The sequence below is a fragment of the Zalophus californianus genome, chromosome 3 (genome assembly GCF_009762305.2).
Source record: "Zalophus californianus isolate mZalCal1 chromosome 3, mZalCal1.pri.v2, whole genome shotgun sequence".
In the NCBI taxonomy this organism is placed as follows: Eukaryota; Metazoa; Chordata; class Mammalia; order Carnivora; family Otariidae; genus Zalophus; species Zalophus californianus.
Window position 1 is genome coordinate 8,880,743 of NC_045597.1, and position 14,155 is coordinate 8,894,897.

At 38.7% G+C, this 14,155-nt stretch overlaps 1 long non-coding RNA gene across 2 annotated transcripts in view; it reads right to left on the reverse strand.

Moving 5' to 3' along the window:
• Positions 1 to 1,355: 1,355 nt before the first annotated feature.
• LOC113920741 overlaps positions 1,356 to 14,155 on the reverse strand; it is a 120,056-nt gene continuing 107,256 nt past the window's right edge. For both annotated transcript variants that reach the window (XR_003519360.1, XR_003519359.1), the window contains 2 exons: positions 5,493 to 5,614; positions 1,356 to 1,684 (listed from right to left, as the gene is read on the reverse strand). This is a non-coding gene — a long non-coding RNA (uncharacterized LOC113920741). The remainder of the gene's footprint in view (positions 1,685 to 5,492; positions 5,615 to 14,155) is intronic.

Sequence of the window (14,155 nt, forward strand, 5' to 3'; positions counted from 1 at the left end):
CCCAGATCTGCCTCACTGCAAAGCCCGTGTTTCTTCTACAATGTTTCTGGTATGAAATTTAACCATGAAACCATTGAATTCATCAGAGGAAATTTACTCATCACAGGAATCAAGAACAAAAATTTTGCAGAGGCAGGTGTCGCAAACTCAAATGCCATTGATTGGCCTCTTAAAATACAAAATGAGTGAGTTAACAAGAAAATGGTGCATGGCGAGGCTGGGGTGAGCTGACAAATGGACAAACCATCCAAACAGGCAGCTGCCTCCAGATCAGCTAGTATTTGTGGATGAGAACCCAGTGTTGCCAGCTCTTCTAATGTTTCCTGAGGGAAAGAAGATCTGGATGTGCTGGGAAACTTCCCTTTTTTAAACATCGGCAGCTAATTTTTAAAAAAAGTAAGACATTTAGCGAGCCAAACTCTACACATCTATGTGCCGTACTTGGCCTGCCGTCACCACTTCACGACCTCTGGTGTGGAGCATCGTCCTGACGACTCTTCACACCGTCGGCGGCGGGCCTGTCTTCCCACGTGATGTTGGTGTGGGGGCGTCTCCCTTGGACCCATCCTGGAACTGCGGCCACAGGAACACAGCAGACTGACTTGAGCCTCAGCAGAAGTCAGAGTGAACGTGGAACAGGTTGATGCGATGGCTGGTGTTTCCTAACCGATCATCGGGGGGGTGAGGAGGACTGGAGAAGAACCTGAATTCCTTGCTTCACAATGTCTCTCTCATCCCACTGATTGACATCTCCCACAGAGTCCTGTGGCTTTGATTTCGTGACCACCACCCCCCACCATGGGCCCTTGTAGGGACAACATTGCTAAGAAATAACAATATATGCCTGAAAAATGCGTATCCCAAGTATTTGTAATGCTCTGACGTTGTGTTAAATTGGCAAACAAAGTAAAAAGAAATACAATTGTCTAAAATGTTTGTGCACTCTGAAGAGAGAATTTGGAGCTTTCCTCCTTCATGTATCAAGGAAATAAAGCACAGGCGCCTCCATTCAAATCCAGGTGCTATCATTCATCACCTATGACCTTCGGGCAAGTTACTGAATCTGTTTGCTCATCTCCAATATGCAGGTAATAACAGTATCCACCTTAGAGTGTGGGTGTGAGTTTCAGATGGGGATCTGATGACACAAAAGCAGTATGTTTTATGTTGTTGTCTATTATTATTATTAAGCTTATAAGAAAGTGGCTGATTAAGAATAACGTAAGGAAATAAGTGAAGGTATGGCCATAAATTATAACTTGTGAGTCTTAATTTGATAGGAAAAGAAATAGCTTCTTACAAGTTTGTTTTAAATACAATAATTTATTAAGAATCTCTTTAGCAGTAATTGAATGATGATAGCTACCAAAGTCATTAGGATTCTGCATAATTTGAAAGCAGATAACTTTCTTTATAGATATTCAGGATGAATTAATAATAAGTGGAAGATGATAGAAACGGTGATAGATACTTTTCCCAGCATAAAAAGTCGATGTAACCATGACTCTGTATGGAGGTGACATAAAATATCACTTCAAGAAAAGGATGATAAAAACTTTTTTTAAAGCATTTTGTCGGATACCTCCTAGAACTTCTAAATTGCCTTTCTATTCTCAATAACATGAGTCAAAGGCCTCAAAGCCAGTATAAAAAAATGTGAAACAATCCATCTCTGAAGCAGCACCTGATAGGAGAAAACAGGGTTTCCAAATCAATTTGTCATGATCCAATATGGATTAAGCAGTTTATTTGTTTTGACATTTCTCATTTGCTAAGTCCAGCATGCCAAAGTAATCTCCCTGTGATACACACACAGACCAGAACATTTATTATTATTTATTTGGGGGATTTATAGCCCCTTTTCCTCCAGAGAAGTCATTTGAAGGCAAAAATACTTTGAAATTGGGCCTGCAGGTGGTTTCACCTGATAATAGTTTAATCTCGTCACTTTGCTCCTGCAGGGGAAAACCTTGGAAAACCTTTACCACCCTGGACAAAGTCAGAAAGACCTTCCAGATTTATGTAGTGAACACCACCACCCAGGGGTAGACTTGAACATCCACCCCTGACAAAAAGTGATGGACTGTCATTTGTATTCTAGAACCTTCCGAGTCCAGCATATTTTAATCCTTTCCCATCCTTCTTCCTGTCGAACTGGGACAAGTAGAGACTTAGAGACTGTTTATAGGGTCTGTTGAATAGAATTAGAACTACAGGAGCTAGAACAGGGGTAGTGAAATGATCACCTGATCTGGAATCAGACCAATTGGTGTTTGGACCCCAGCTCTCCATTTATTGGCTATTTGACAGTAAGCAAGTTACATAGTCTCTTGGAGCTTCAGTTCCCTCATCTACAGAATAGTGATATGATACTTTTCTCGTTAGATTACAATAGCATTGAAATCAAAGTCTATGAGTAAAATGGCGAGCACAGGGCCTGGACCCGGTACCTCAAGAAGTGCTTGCCCTCTCCTTCCAGCACCCCGGACTCCCCTGGGCCCTCATGTTGTGAGTCTGACAAGGTGGGAAGTGGGAGAGGAGAGGGGAGAAACAAAAAGAGGGAATGGACATTTTCCAGTGAGGTGCAGACTCACATTACTTAAAATGAATCCCAGAGGCCCCACTCCCCAAAAGGTTCTCTTCAGCCCACTTGAGGGAAGCTTGGAGAGATACACAACAGGTCATAGAAGATGAGAGAGAGAAGACGGAGGAATCAGAGCAAAATGACTAGATTAGTGTAGGGGCTTTGCCCTGACACAGGATAGTGTATCTCCTCGCAAGGGAAGAATGCCAGAAGAAAACGGGCATGTCCAGTGTCTCAAAGCCTCCTGTCCCAGGAGGGCTCTTCTTGGTGTGAACATCAGCTTACACAAACTGTTGCCACTTTCACTTGTGTGTATTTGTATTCTCTTTTGAACATTATGTGTGTTTATTATTTCTTGAACGTACTGGTTTGGGCGCACTTTAGAATTGCCATGTATAGTTTTACCCTGAAAAGAATGGGCTACAACACCCAGCTGGAGTGCTTCTGTCTTAAAAAAGGGTGTTGGGAAGGGAACAGATTCAAAACCCAGCATTTCCAAGTCCCAAAAAGTCAGCAGAATGAGTTAAGGGCATACCCACGTAGAAGCTGATCTCTACCTGGTAACCAGAGAGGGAAGTATAACTGGGGCTCTCCCAGACTGAGACCAACACCTCTCCCTCCCACACTCTGCATTCCAAACGCCAGCATTCTAGAAGGGTCTGTGTGCTGGGTACTGGGCTGAGCATTTTCCTGCACACACCTGTGTCTGGTCCCCCAGTGACCCTCGGAGGGCATTGCTGAGATCGGGAAACCCAGCCTTGGAGGTAACACATCCGTGCTGTCACTGAGGCTTTTCTAGTTCTGAAACCCACACAAAATTTTAAGTAAACCACCTCCATATCAGTCTGTATCCTGCAGGATGGACAGAAAAGACCCACAAAAGAACTAAGAAAGGAAATTCGAGAGGTAGCTATAAAATAGGGGACAACGAGAGGGCTTCAGACCAAGGATTACAGTCATGAACTAAAAGCAATGCTTAAAAAGAGTGACTCGGGGCTGAGGGGAAAAAGCAGAAGACGAACTCTAAATTCGGGATGAAGGTCGAGCTAGCCCACATGGGTGGTGCAGGCTCTGTTGGAAGTGCAGCATGCGGTGGTGGATCTTTGAGGTGAACGATCACTAACATCCTCTGGTTCCCAGTGGCTACACAACTTAGCAGCCAGGAGAAGTGGTTCCTGCCAATGGCGGTGAATGTGCCACCTGCTGCCACCTGAACCCCTGATCTTGCTCCAACCACCGCACATGAAAATGGAGCCTCTGGTCCTAACTCTCCACAAGGAAGTCATGATTCAGTACTCCTAGCTGCAAAAGGAAATAGGAAAGTGTGTGTCTGGCATTTTTCCTTCTATATAGTGGGAGGCTGCCTCTCCTCCACAAATACTCAGAAGATGGGGAATTCCCTAGGCACAGGCAGGGAACTCAAAGGAATAATAAAGCCCACTGAGGAATTGTTTCAAATTATGCCACTTTACTATGGCCTCTGAACACTTCACAGATGGTCCCAGCAGGCTCTCTTCACTGCATTCCAAAACTCCAGCAAGTCGCAAGATTCCATGGCCTCCTGTGGAAAGTATAAATTGCTTCCTAAGCCTATCTTGCGCCTAAGATTATCCATGTTGGATTTGATGAAATCTCAAATTCCCAGACCTACCACATTCTTCCCCGGAGTGGTTGGAAATGTCTCAAACCTCAGAGTTGTTTTGGAATGAAACATTCCTAAGGAAATCACAGAACTAAATGTATCCCAAGGTCATGCCACCATTCAGAACTATGCCCCTAAATGGTCCCATGGGGCCATGTTGCTGCCCTACCTCCCCCATCACAGACACTTTGCCCTATAGGGTGACTGAAATATTGAACACTCTCAATTCTGGGGAACCCAGTATATGGTGAGGCCCCTTTTATTTGTACCTACCTGGCCTCATTCCACAACATCACTTAAATTTAAGTATAGCTATGTTTTAGCACCAAAAGAAACAGTAGATTAAAAAACTATGTTGTGGTTAAATAGTGAGTCATAATTAAGAGTGCTTGGCTCCACCACTCACTAGATATATGATCTTGAGCAAACAGAACCTTTCTGAACCTTAGTTTGTTCATCTGTAAATTAGGGATGCTAACAGTTTCTGCCTCATAAGGTTTTTTGAGAGGATTAACAATACTACATAATGATGCATTTAAAATTACCTAAAATGGTTTCTGACATATTCAATGCCTTGAGAATCCTATTATCAAAATTGAGGCTTAAGAAGATTAAGTAACTCATCCAAGATTATACAGCTATTTATGTGGAGGAGTGACTTTTTCTAAATTAATTCCAAAGAATTGGCTGAAGACTCATGGAACTATGGAAAAATAAGTGAAAACCTAGAGCAGAGGATATAATGGACAACAACAAATCAAGAGGTCCAAACCCCAGTTTCTACATCTCTAAAATTGGTAGACTGAGCTTGATTTCCAGGTTAAGATGGCATTTGTGTGGCAATTCCTGGTCTTCTCCAAATTTCCCTCATTGAAAAAATTATAAAGAAATGGGAAAATTTTTAATATGCAATACTTCCAGGAAATTAAGGCCAATAGCAAATCATTTGTGGATTTGGGAGGAACTTCTAACATATAGAAAATGGTCAAGAAGTTAAAAATAGAGCTACCTTACGACCCAATAATTACACTACCGGGTATTTACCCCAAAGATACAAATGTAGTGATCCAAGGGGCACCCGCACCCCAATGTTCATTGCAACAATGTCCACAACAGCCAAACTGTGGAAAGAGCCAAGATGTCCATTGACAGATGAATGGATAACGAAGATGTGTATATATACATTTGTATATATGTGTATATGTATATATATATATACACACACAATGGAATATTACTCAGCCATCAGAAAGAATGAATACTTACCATTTACATTGACGTGGATGGAACTGGAGGGTATTATGGTGAGTGAAGTAACTCAATCAGAGAAAGACAATTATCATACGGTTTCACTCACATGTGGACTATAGGAAGCAGAGCAGAAGACCCTAGGGGAAGGGAGGGAAAACAGAATAGGAAGTCATCAGAGAGGGAAAAAAAACATGAGACTCTTAACCACAGGAAACAAACTGAGGGTTGCTGGGGTGGGGGGGGAGGGATGGGGTAACCGGGTGATGAGCATTAAGAAGGGCACGTGATGTGATGAGCCCTGGGTGTTATACACAACTGATAATTTGTTGAACACCACATCTGAAACTAATGATGCACTATAAGTTGGCTAACTAAATTTAAATTTAAAAAAAGAAAAGAAAATGGATAGAGATAGACTCATCAACAAAACTGCCGGCCTCCATATGTGTTGTTCTCTAAAGTAGAACATTATGTCATGCCCAGACAATGGTAGGAAAATACCAAACCTCATACCCACTATCTCACTGCCCGCTTGGAGTTAGAGGATCTGCAAAATCATAAATAAATAAATAGATAAATAGATAAATAAATAAATAAGTGCATCCATTCCCACCCACCTTGCCTCACCCTACCGTGCACACAACCTCGTTTTATGAAAGTTATATCCCCCCATGTGGCTACCACCATACCACCATATCCTCCACACACATATAAGCATACTCACTTAACAGACACTCTAAGAGACCTAGAATTTCAAAAACCTAATGACCAAGAAGACAGTATCATTTTGGGAAATAGAAGAAGACTGTCAGATGAGAACAGGCAAAGGCTACTTATTTAGAGCTTGCTATAATGAGAGAGGGAGCCACCATCACTTGGGTTTGGCAGAGACTCAAAGGCAAGCAGAGGATGGGAGAGCTTGACAGAGTTCAAAGGGAAGGTTCCAGGGGTGCCCTGATTGGAGGCTGCTGGCCTGAGGAAGCTGGGGGCAGGCTAACTAGAACTGGGGTGACGGATGTGATTGGCTAGGGTGCACATTTGGCTTTCTCTGATTGGTCCCAAGTTGGAAGTGAGTTAAAAAATTAAGGAAGCCATCAGTTATTAATTAAGCCCTGGCCATTTGGGGCCAAGTGTTACAAAGGTTATTGCATGGTTGCTAGAGATAGTGGTGGAACTTCGGTTAGGTTTGACTTATAGCTAGAATGCTGGCTTCCTGGACTGGATACTCTGGATAATTGGGCTGGTTGCTACAGATCTTTTATACATGGTCTGGCCATTTTCTTTTTCTATATTCAGCCTCCCAAATTTATTACATTTTGGGATGTGCACATAAAGGCAGAGACAGGGAAACTCTGGTTTCTGAATATGACAGAAATTCTAATTTTTCATATAAATGTTTCTGATTAGAAAAGAATCATGGACAGCCACAGGTGATCTGGGGATAGAGTTTCTCAATCCCGCAGGCAAATCACTTAAGCTGCAGGGAAGGAGAAAATCTCATCCTAGTCTAGGAGAATATGACTGGATAATTTCTGTTTTCAAGATACCAGACCCTGGTTTTGGTCTGAGATAGGTTTTCAACAAGGCAACTAAGTGGACACGGAGCACCGTTAAAGGAAGACTTTGTATTCTATCTGTTGGCAAAAACTGAAACTAGACCTATGTCTCCTAAATCTAGATGAAGACACAATAAAGCCTCATTTTCCTTATGAATGATTATTCTATGGCCTAAAGTCTTAAAGATTTCAGAGAATCAAATCTCTGAAAACGATTTGCTTTAATTAAAGGAAGAATTTTTAGAAAAATGTTTTCCTTGTTTGCAGAGATAAGCAAGAAATCATAGATTCCACTGAAAAAATAATGATATAGAATAGACTGCCCTAAAAAGAGACCAAGGTAAGACAAGAAGACAAAGGCTGAGATTTAATCTGAGATAAGAAAAGTTGTAGACCCTCCCTAAAACCACAAGGGCAGAATTAAAATCCAAAGGCAGCCATCTTTTTCCCCCTTTAAATTTTTTTATTGTTATGTTAATCACCATACATTGCATCATTAGTCTGTGATGTAGTGTTCCATGATTCACTGTTTGGACATAACACCCAGTGCTCCACGCAGAACGTGCCCTCCTTAATACCCATCACCAGGCTAACCCATCCCCGCACCCCCCCAAAGGCAGCCATCTTTAAAAAGAAGAATCTATACATATTTAGCTCCTACTTAAGGAAAAACTAAAGTTACCTAGAATGCAAAGGAAAAGATAAAAAGATTAGGAGTAGGTGATACAATGGAGGGGAAGTGGCAAAAGGAGCAAAAGAAACTAAAATATATATATTTTTTTAGAAATTAAAGAGAAATTCCCTGAGCTGAAAAAAAAAAAAAAACTACCTCTGTAGATCAAAAGGATTCACCTCATTCCAGGAAGAGAATATAAAACTTGAGAAAACTGTTAAATTTCAAAGGTCAAGAACAAAATTCCTGGTTTTCGGCAAGAGAAGAGATACCATATTAGCCTCATATGTCTCCTCCATCAGACTAGATTCCAGGAGAAAATGGATCTAGGTCTATAGAATTGGATAAGAAATCAGAGACTTTCCTACATCAAAATAGCTCGTTTATTTACAAGGGAAGGAAACATTTTTTCAGACATATGCTAGGAAAATGAAAAAATAGTTTTCATGTACATTGCCTAAAAAACATATATTATAGATGACCAAGAATTTAATCAAAATGAAAGGGCCAAAAATATTCAGGACAGCATAAAGAAAAATCTGAGAATGAACACTGAAAAAAAATTGAGTAGTTACATGTCTAAGCTTTTTTTTTTTTTTGGTAAATGAGATAAAATTAACATAAAATTTAAAAATTATCTTCTATAAAATAAAGCAAAATATTTTTTAAAATCCTGTACTTTGCCATTAATAATATGTACCAATAAATTTCAGATTTATTAAGAAAATGGTAAAAAATATAAAAGTTTGCTGAAAGCATGCTGAGTTTAGCTTTACATAGATCAGAGTAAGAAGTTATTATATTGCTGTTCATTGACAATTAGAAAAATTGACATTAGAGTGTGTTTTCGAAAAACTTAAAAGATAATCATTACTGACATTAAGAACAGGTTGCACACCTGTTTTCCAAATCATTACAGAACAAAAAAGGAAAATTCAAGAATCTGCAAAGAATAAAAATAACTAATATTAATTTAATTCACTCTATGCCGGGTGCTATACATACTTGCTTTTTTTTCCCTCATTATTCCTTACAACTATTCTATAAAGTAATTCTATTATTTTTGCCATTTTTTAAGGAACGAAATTGAAGGTTAGAAAGCTATAACAATTCATTCAGTGACAAATAGTGATAGAGCCAGTATTTTAACTCAGAGAGTTGGGCTTCAGAGTTAACGTTGACCCATTACTATGTGTTGTCCCCTCTATATGGTTACTGAGAGTTTATGATATGCCAGGAACCATGCCATTAATTCATTTAACATTTCAAGTTCTACAAGATAGACAAGAACGTTAAAAGGAGAAGCAGAAAACAAAGAGTTATCAAGCATATCAGCTTATTAGTGACTTAAAAATTTTATATTAGGGGCACATATTGTGGCTCAGTCTGTTGGAGGGTCTGACTCTTGGCTTCAGCTCAGGTCATGATCTCAGGGTCCTGAGATCAAGCCCCATGTCGTGCTCTGCACAGTGTCTTCTTGGGATTCTCTTTCCTTCTCCCTCTGCCCCTCCCCCCACTCACACACTCTCTCTCTGAAAGAAATAAATAAATCTTTAAAAAAAAAATCATCAATAGAAATTTGGCAAATTGATCTTAAACGTGGCCAAAAAAATCTATCCCGTAGTTTAAAAGGCAGAAGTTATAGAAGCCAGATTTTCGGATGATTAAACTATATTATAAATTAATTTGTTCATGTAATACAAAAAATTCCTTGGATATTAAAAAACTATTCAAATATTTAACAGACAAAAAAGAGAGAAAAACACTGTAAAATAAAATTATGAGAACACCACAAAATATTTAAAAGCTTAGAATGTTACATTTTTTAAATGAAGAAATTAATATAACTTAAGTAGTTATTAAAATATTAAAATTATGATAACCAGAATATAATACATTTGTGTATTATAGAAAGGAATTTAAAAATAATTGCAGGAAAATTTTATATTAATATGTACTAATACGGAGATTGCTTCTTAGGGAACAAATTAAATAACAGAAATACCCAATTAAGAAAAAAAATCAAAATTAGTAAAGAAAAAGTTAAAATAACTTTTAATATGGAATACTTTGTATCACTTCATGTTAACTATTTGATATATTTCAAAGAAAGGGACATTGCCCTGGAGCAATATGAAATAGTCAAAATCAATTACAAGGAAATAGAAAATGAAAATATATCTATAAACAAAGAATGCATGGGGAAAAGACCACTTCCAAATACATCTCTGGGCACATGGCAAATTATTTCAGAGTTTAACATCCTAAACCATTCTACACATTTATATGCCCTTTCAACACTTAGGAAAAAAAATAAGATGAGCAACTTATGAATCCACTATAAACCTAATCATCAAAGTCTGATAATGAACAAAACAGAAACTAGAGATCATTCTCATATATTTCTGTACGTATATATGAAAGTCCTAACTGAAATACTAGCAAATTTCTAATCCACTATAATCAAGAACAAATGCCTGGATGCTTTAATAAAGGTTTTAGCATTGAAATTATGTTAAGTCAAATGCGGGAAACCTTGTGGTTGCCTCAATTTGGGGTTAAAAAAATATTTAATAAAGTTTAGCCATTTTTCTTGATTTTATAAGCTTTAAAAAATCTAGGAATTAAAAACATGAGACCCAGCAACAATTTCATACCGAAAGCCATTGCCATTATTAAGTCAATGAGAGTCAATCTCATTAAAGGAAGGGTATAATCATCACTCTTTTTTAGCATTGTTCTGATGCTACTGTGAATTTAAAAAAAGATGGCAATAATTAGGAAGAGACAATAATGTCATTATTAATGACAAATGTGGCTGTATATCTAGAAAATCTACATAAATAAGCTGAAAAACCTCTAATTCATTACGAAGTTCAGCAAAGTGGACACACATAAGAGAAGTACCAAAAAATCAATAGTTTTTTCAATATAGCAGTAATAACCTTGCAGTAAAATTTGTAGGTTTTTTTTAAGATTTATTTATTTATTTCGGAGAGGGAGAGAGGTGGGGGAGGAGCAGAGGGAGAGGGAGAAAGAATCTCAAACACGGTGAGACTTCTTTGGTGTTTTCTTCCTTATACTTCTCTGTGCTTCTCAAAATTTTTGTAATATGATACACTAATATAATTATTACTTTTAATTAATCTTAAATAGAATGAGAGCTTGAAATAGATCATCTCTAATGGACTTCCAGTTATGAGTAATTCTATTGCCATAACAACATCACCATTCAAGCTCCCACAATTATTGTCTAGGTACAGGGAGCTATATGCACCTAAGCCATTTTTAAGGCTAGTGATGGCCTACCGTGAATTTTAAATCTCTGTATCCTTAGTCAAGCTTCATGGTATGTTTTTACTTTTCTTGTTTCAGTAAAGTTGGGTATGAAGAAAATTGTCCAGCTTATTCTAAAACTATATTAAGATGTAAAGAATGGGAATAATTGATTGCTTAGACCATATCTGAAAATTCTACAAATTATTTAGACTCTTCAATGAAGAAAGCAAGCCTTACAAATGAGCTTTAACAAACAAGTTTGAAATACCTGTGAAGGAAAGTTTCTGCATATAGCCTGACAATGCGGGTAATGTATAACGATGAGTTGAGAAAGACCCGTATCATTTGAGTTTAAAAAAAGAGGTGAGAGGGTAGTGTCTGTGACTTTGCTTAGACCTGAGAGAGACTTCTAACATCTGGATTTAAAAAGGAGAGAAAAGTGCTAAGATGTTGTCATCCCATTCAATTGTTCAGGTGAAGCAAATCCACCATAGTTACTCATCAATTCACATCTACTACTGCAGAACATGATCATTGATTTTGCCTCTTTTGAAAAACAAATAAATCAGTTTGTTGTCATTATTTATAGTCTTCAATTACACAGGGAAATAAATTTTTTTAAAGATTTTATTTATTTATTTGACACAGAGAGAGAGAGAGAGACAGCGAGAGAGGGAACACAAGCAGGGCGAGTGGGAGAGGGAGAAGCAGGCTTCCTGCTGAGCAGGGAGCCCGATGCGGGGCTCGATCTCAGGACCCTGGGATCATGACCTGAGCTGAAGGCAGACGCTCAATGACTGAGCCACCCAGGCGCCCCGGGAAATAAAATTTTAAGAGGGAAAGTATGCAGAGGATCTGAGTGGCAGTCCAACTAATTTGTGGCCCCCAAACGGGTTTTCAAATATATAGGACTCACACAATCGACTCAATGTATTTTGTTCTCTGTGCCTGGGTAGACACAGGCAAGAAAATCTTCCCTTCCCTTCCCTTCAGTAAAATAAAACTGAAGGTGCCGTTAATGAGTCTGCATTTCATCAAGCCTATTACCCTTATCTCTTCCTTATTTGAGGGTTTAAAACTGAGATTTCTTCATTTTCACGAGTTCACTATTCTTTAGGAATCTAAAGGGAATACCTTCAAAATTTGCTTACCCAGTCCCAGTAAAGGCAAGATTGCTTTGGGGAGAATGTTTCTTAGAATAGAAACTCCATTATTTCCCTCTATTGTCAAGATCATCTTTTACTACAGAGACAAATTCCCAATCTAATTAATCGTTACTCTGACTTTTAGTACCTAAAAATTAGAGGAATTTTGCAGTTTCCTGTGTATTTGTAACACTTGAGCTAGACGTAGCTAGTGAATTCAGTGAAATAGTTTCTGCTACTAACTATTCTCTGTGATAAACTGTTTATGTCAGCCACACATTTGAGTCAGTCAAAATACTGTGACTCGGGCCGCCTGGGCGGCTCAGTCGGCGAAGCGGCTGCCTTCGGCTCAGGTCATGATCCCGGGGTCCCGGGATCGAGTCCCGCATCGGGCTCCCTGCTCAGCGGAAGGCCTGCGTCTCCCTCTTTCTCTCTCTACCTACTTGGGCTCTCTATCTCTCTGTCAAATAAATAAATAAAATCTTTTTAAAAAATACTGTGAATCATTTGTTATTGAAATAATTTGATTAATCACTTTAAGTTTCAAGAATCAATCCATAAAATCCTTTTCTTATTTTCTTTCTGCCACCATCTGCAGTCTTCCCATTTACCTTATTCTGTGTAAAGCAGGAAGTCTGCAATGTATCTTAAATCATACTATTTTGTTTGGGGCTTCACGTCAACAGATACTTTGAAAGCATTATCCTGTCTTCAACTTCCTTTCTCCAAACTGTGAAATCCTTCAATTTCTTATATAACCTATTCTTCTTAACCCTTAATGCATTTTTTGTTCATGTTGAACACTGTTGATTTCAACCTCTTTCTAAATTCTGAGACTAACATTTTCTCTAATACATTAATTCATCGAGTGTTTCTACACTAATTGAGCATATGACATGTACCGAGTCCCATGGTGGCTGGTGGGGGTGAGTAGGCAAATAGCTTGAATAAGTACCCAAACGGTATGAAAGACCACATTCCCTCTCTCTCACTGGTATCACCTCCATACACAGGTCACAGCCATTTGATTTCTGTGCAGTGACAGTGAGTGCCTGGTTTTGACCTGATTATGCACTATCATTTGACTAATCCAGACATATAGTGGCTAGGTAATTTCAATATCCTTTAGCTGAGTTTGATGTTGGTCCCTACATATATACTTTTGGTTTCAAGACACAGTTCTTAATTTATCAAAGCCACTGTGCAGTCGACGTCACAGACCAAAATCTCAGTGTTTACTCCCATTCAGGAACTCGCATGCTGGACCTAGTTTGAAAAATAATTTCTGTTAGTCTTCAGGACTAACCCATTCGATTACTAATTTTATTCTTGAGACACACTATGCTTAGAACCCATATGACAGGTTGTGGGCCTTGAGGAAGTGGTATCTGAGACCTTGGGGAAGCAATTTCACCTACTTGAGATAGCAGGTTTTATCACTTCTTTTACCTCTTGGTCTTGCCAACCTTGGTTAGAACTCATCGAAATGGAAAGAGGAAATATTAAAACAACTACAGAAGCCAAAATATAGTTAAAACAGACCAGAGAATGGATGAAGAATCGATACTCCGGAAAAGTATCAACAGCATCAAATGGGCTTTCTTAGTCCCTAATATTTTCAGAATACAGTTAGAGACTTAGTCAGACCCTCTGTTTACTATGCTTCTCTCCTAATCAACAGTGACACATCCAACTATAATTCAGAATGGGCAATGAATTTGGTTTGAGCTTAAGGAGACAGAAAACACAAAATAACAGTGGCTGAAGCAAGAAGTAATTTACTCTCTCTCAGATAGACAAAGTATGATGGCTCCACAATCCGTGGGATCTCCGCTATTCTTGCCCCATGGCAGAGACCCTGTGGATCAAGATGGCTGGCTGCCTCAGCTCTAGCAACGTGTCCAGAAGGGAAAAGAAAAGGGCAGAAGTGTATCCTCCCTCCCTTTAAGGATCCTTACTGGAAGATGCCTATACCACTCTGTTCAAGCACTTTGGCTAGAATTTAATTATATGGCCATACCAGCT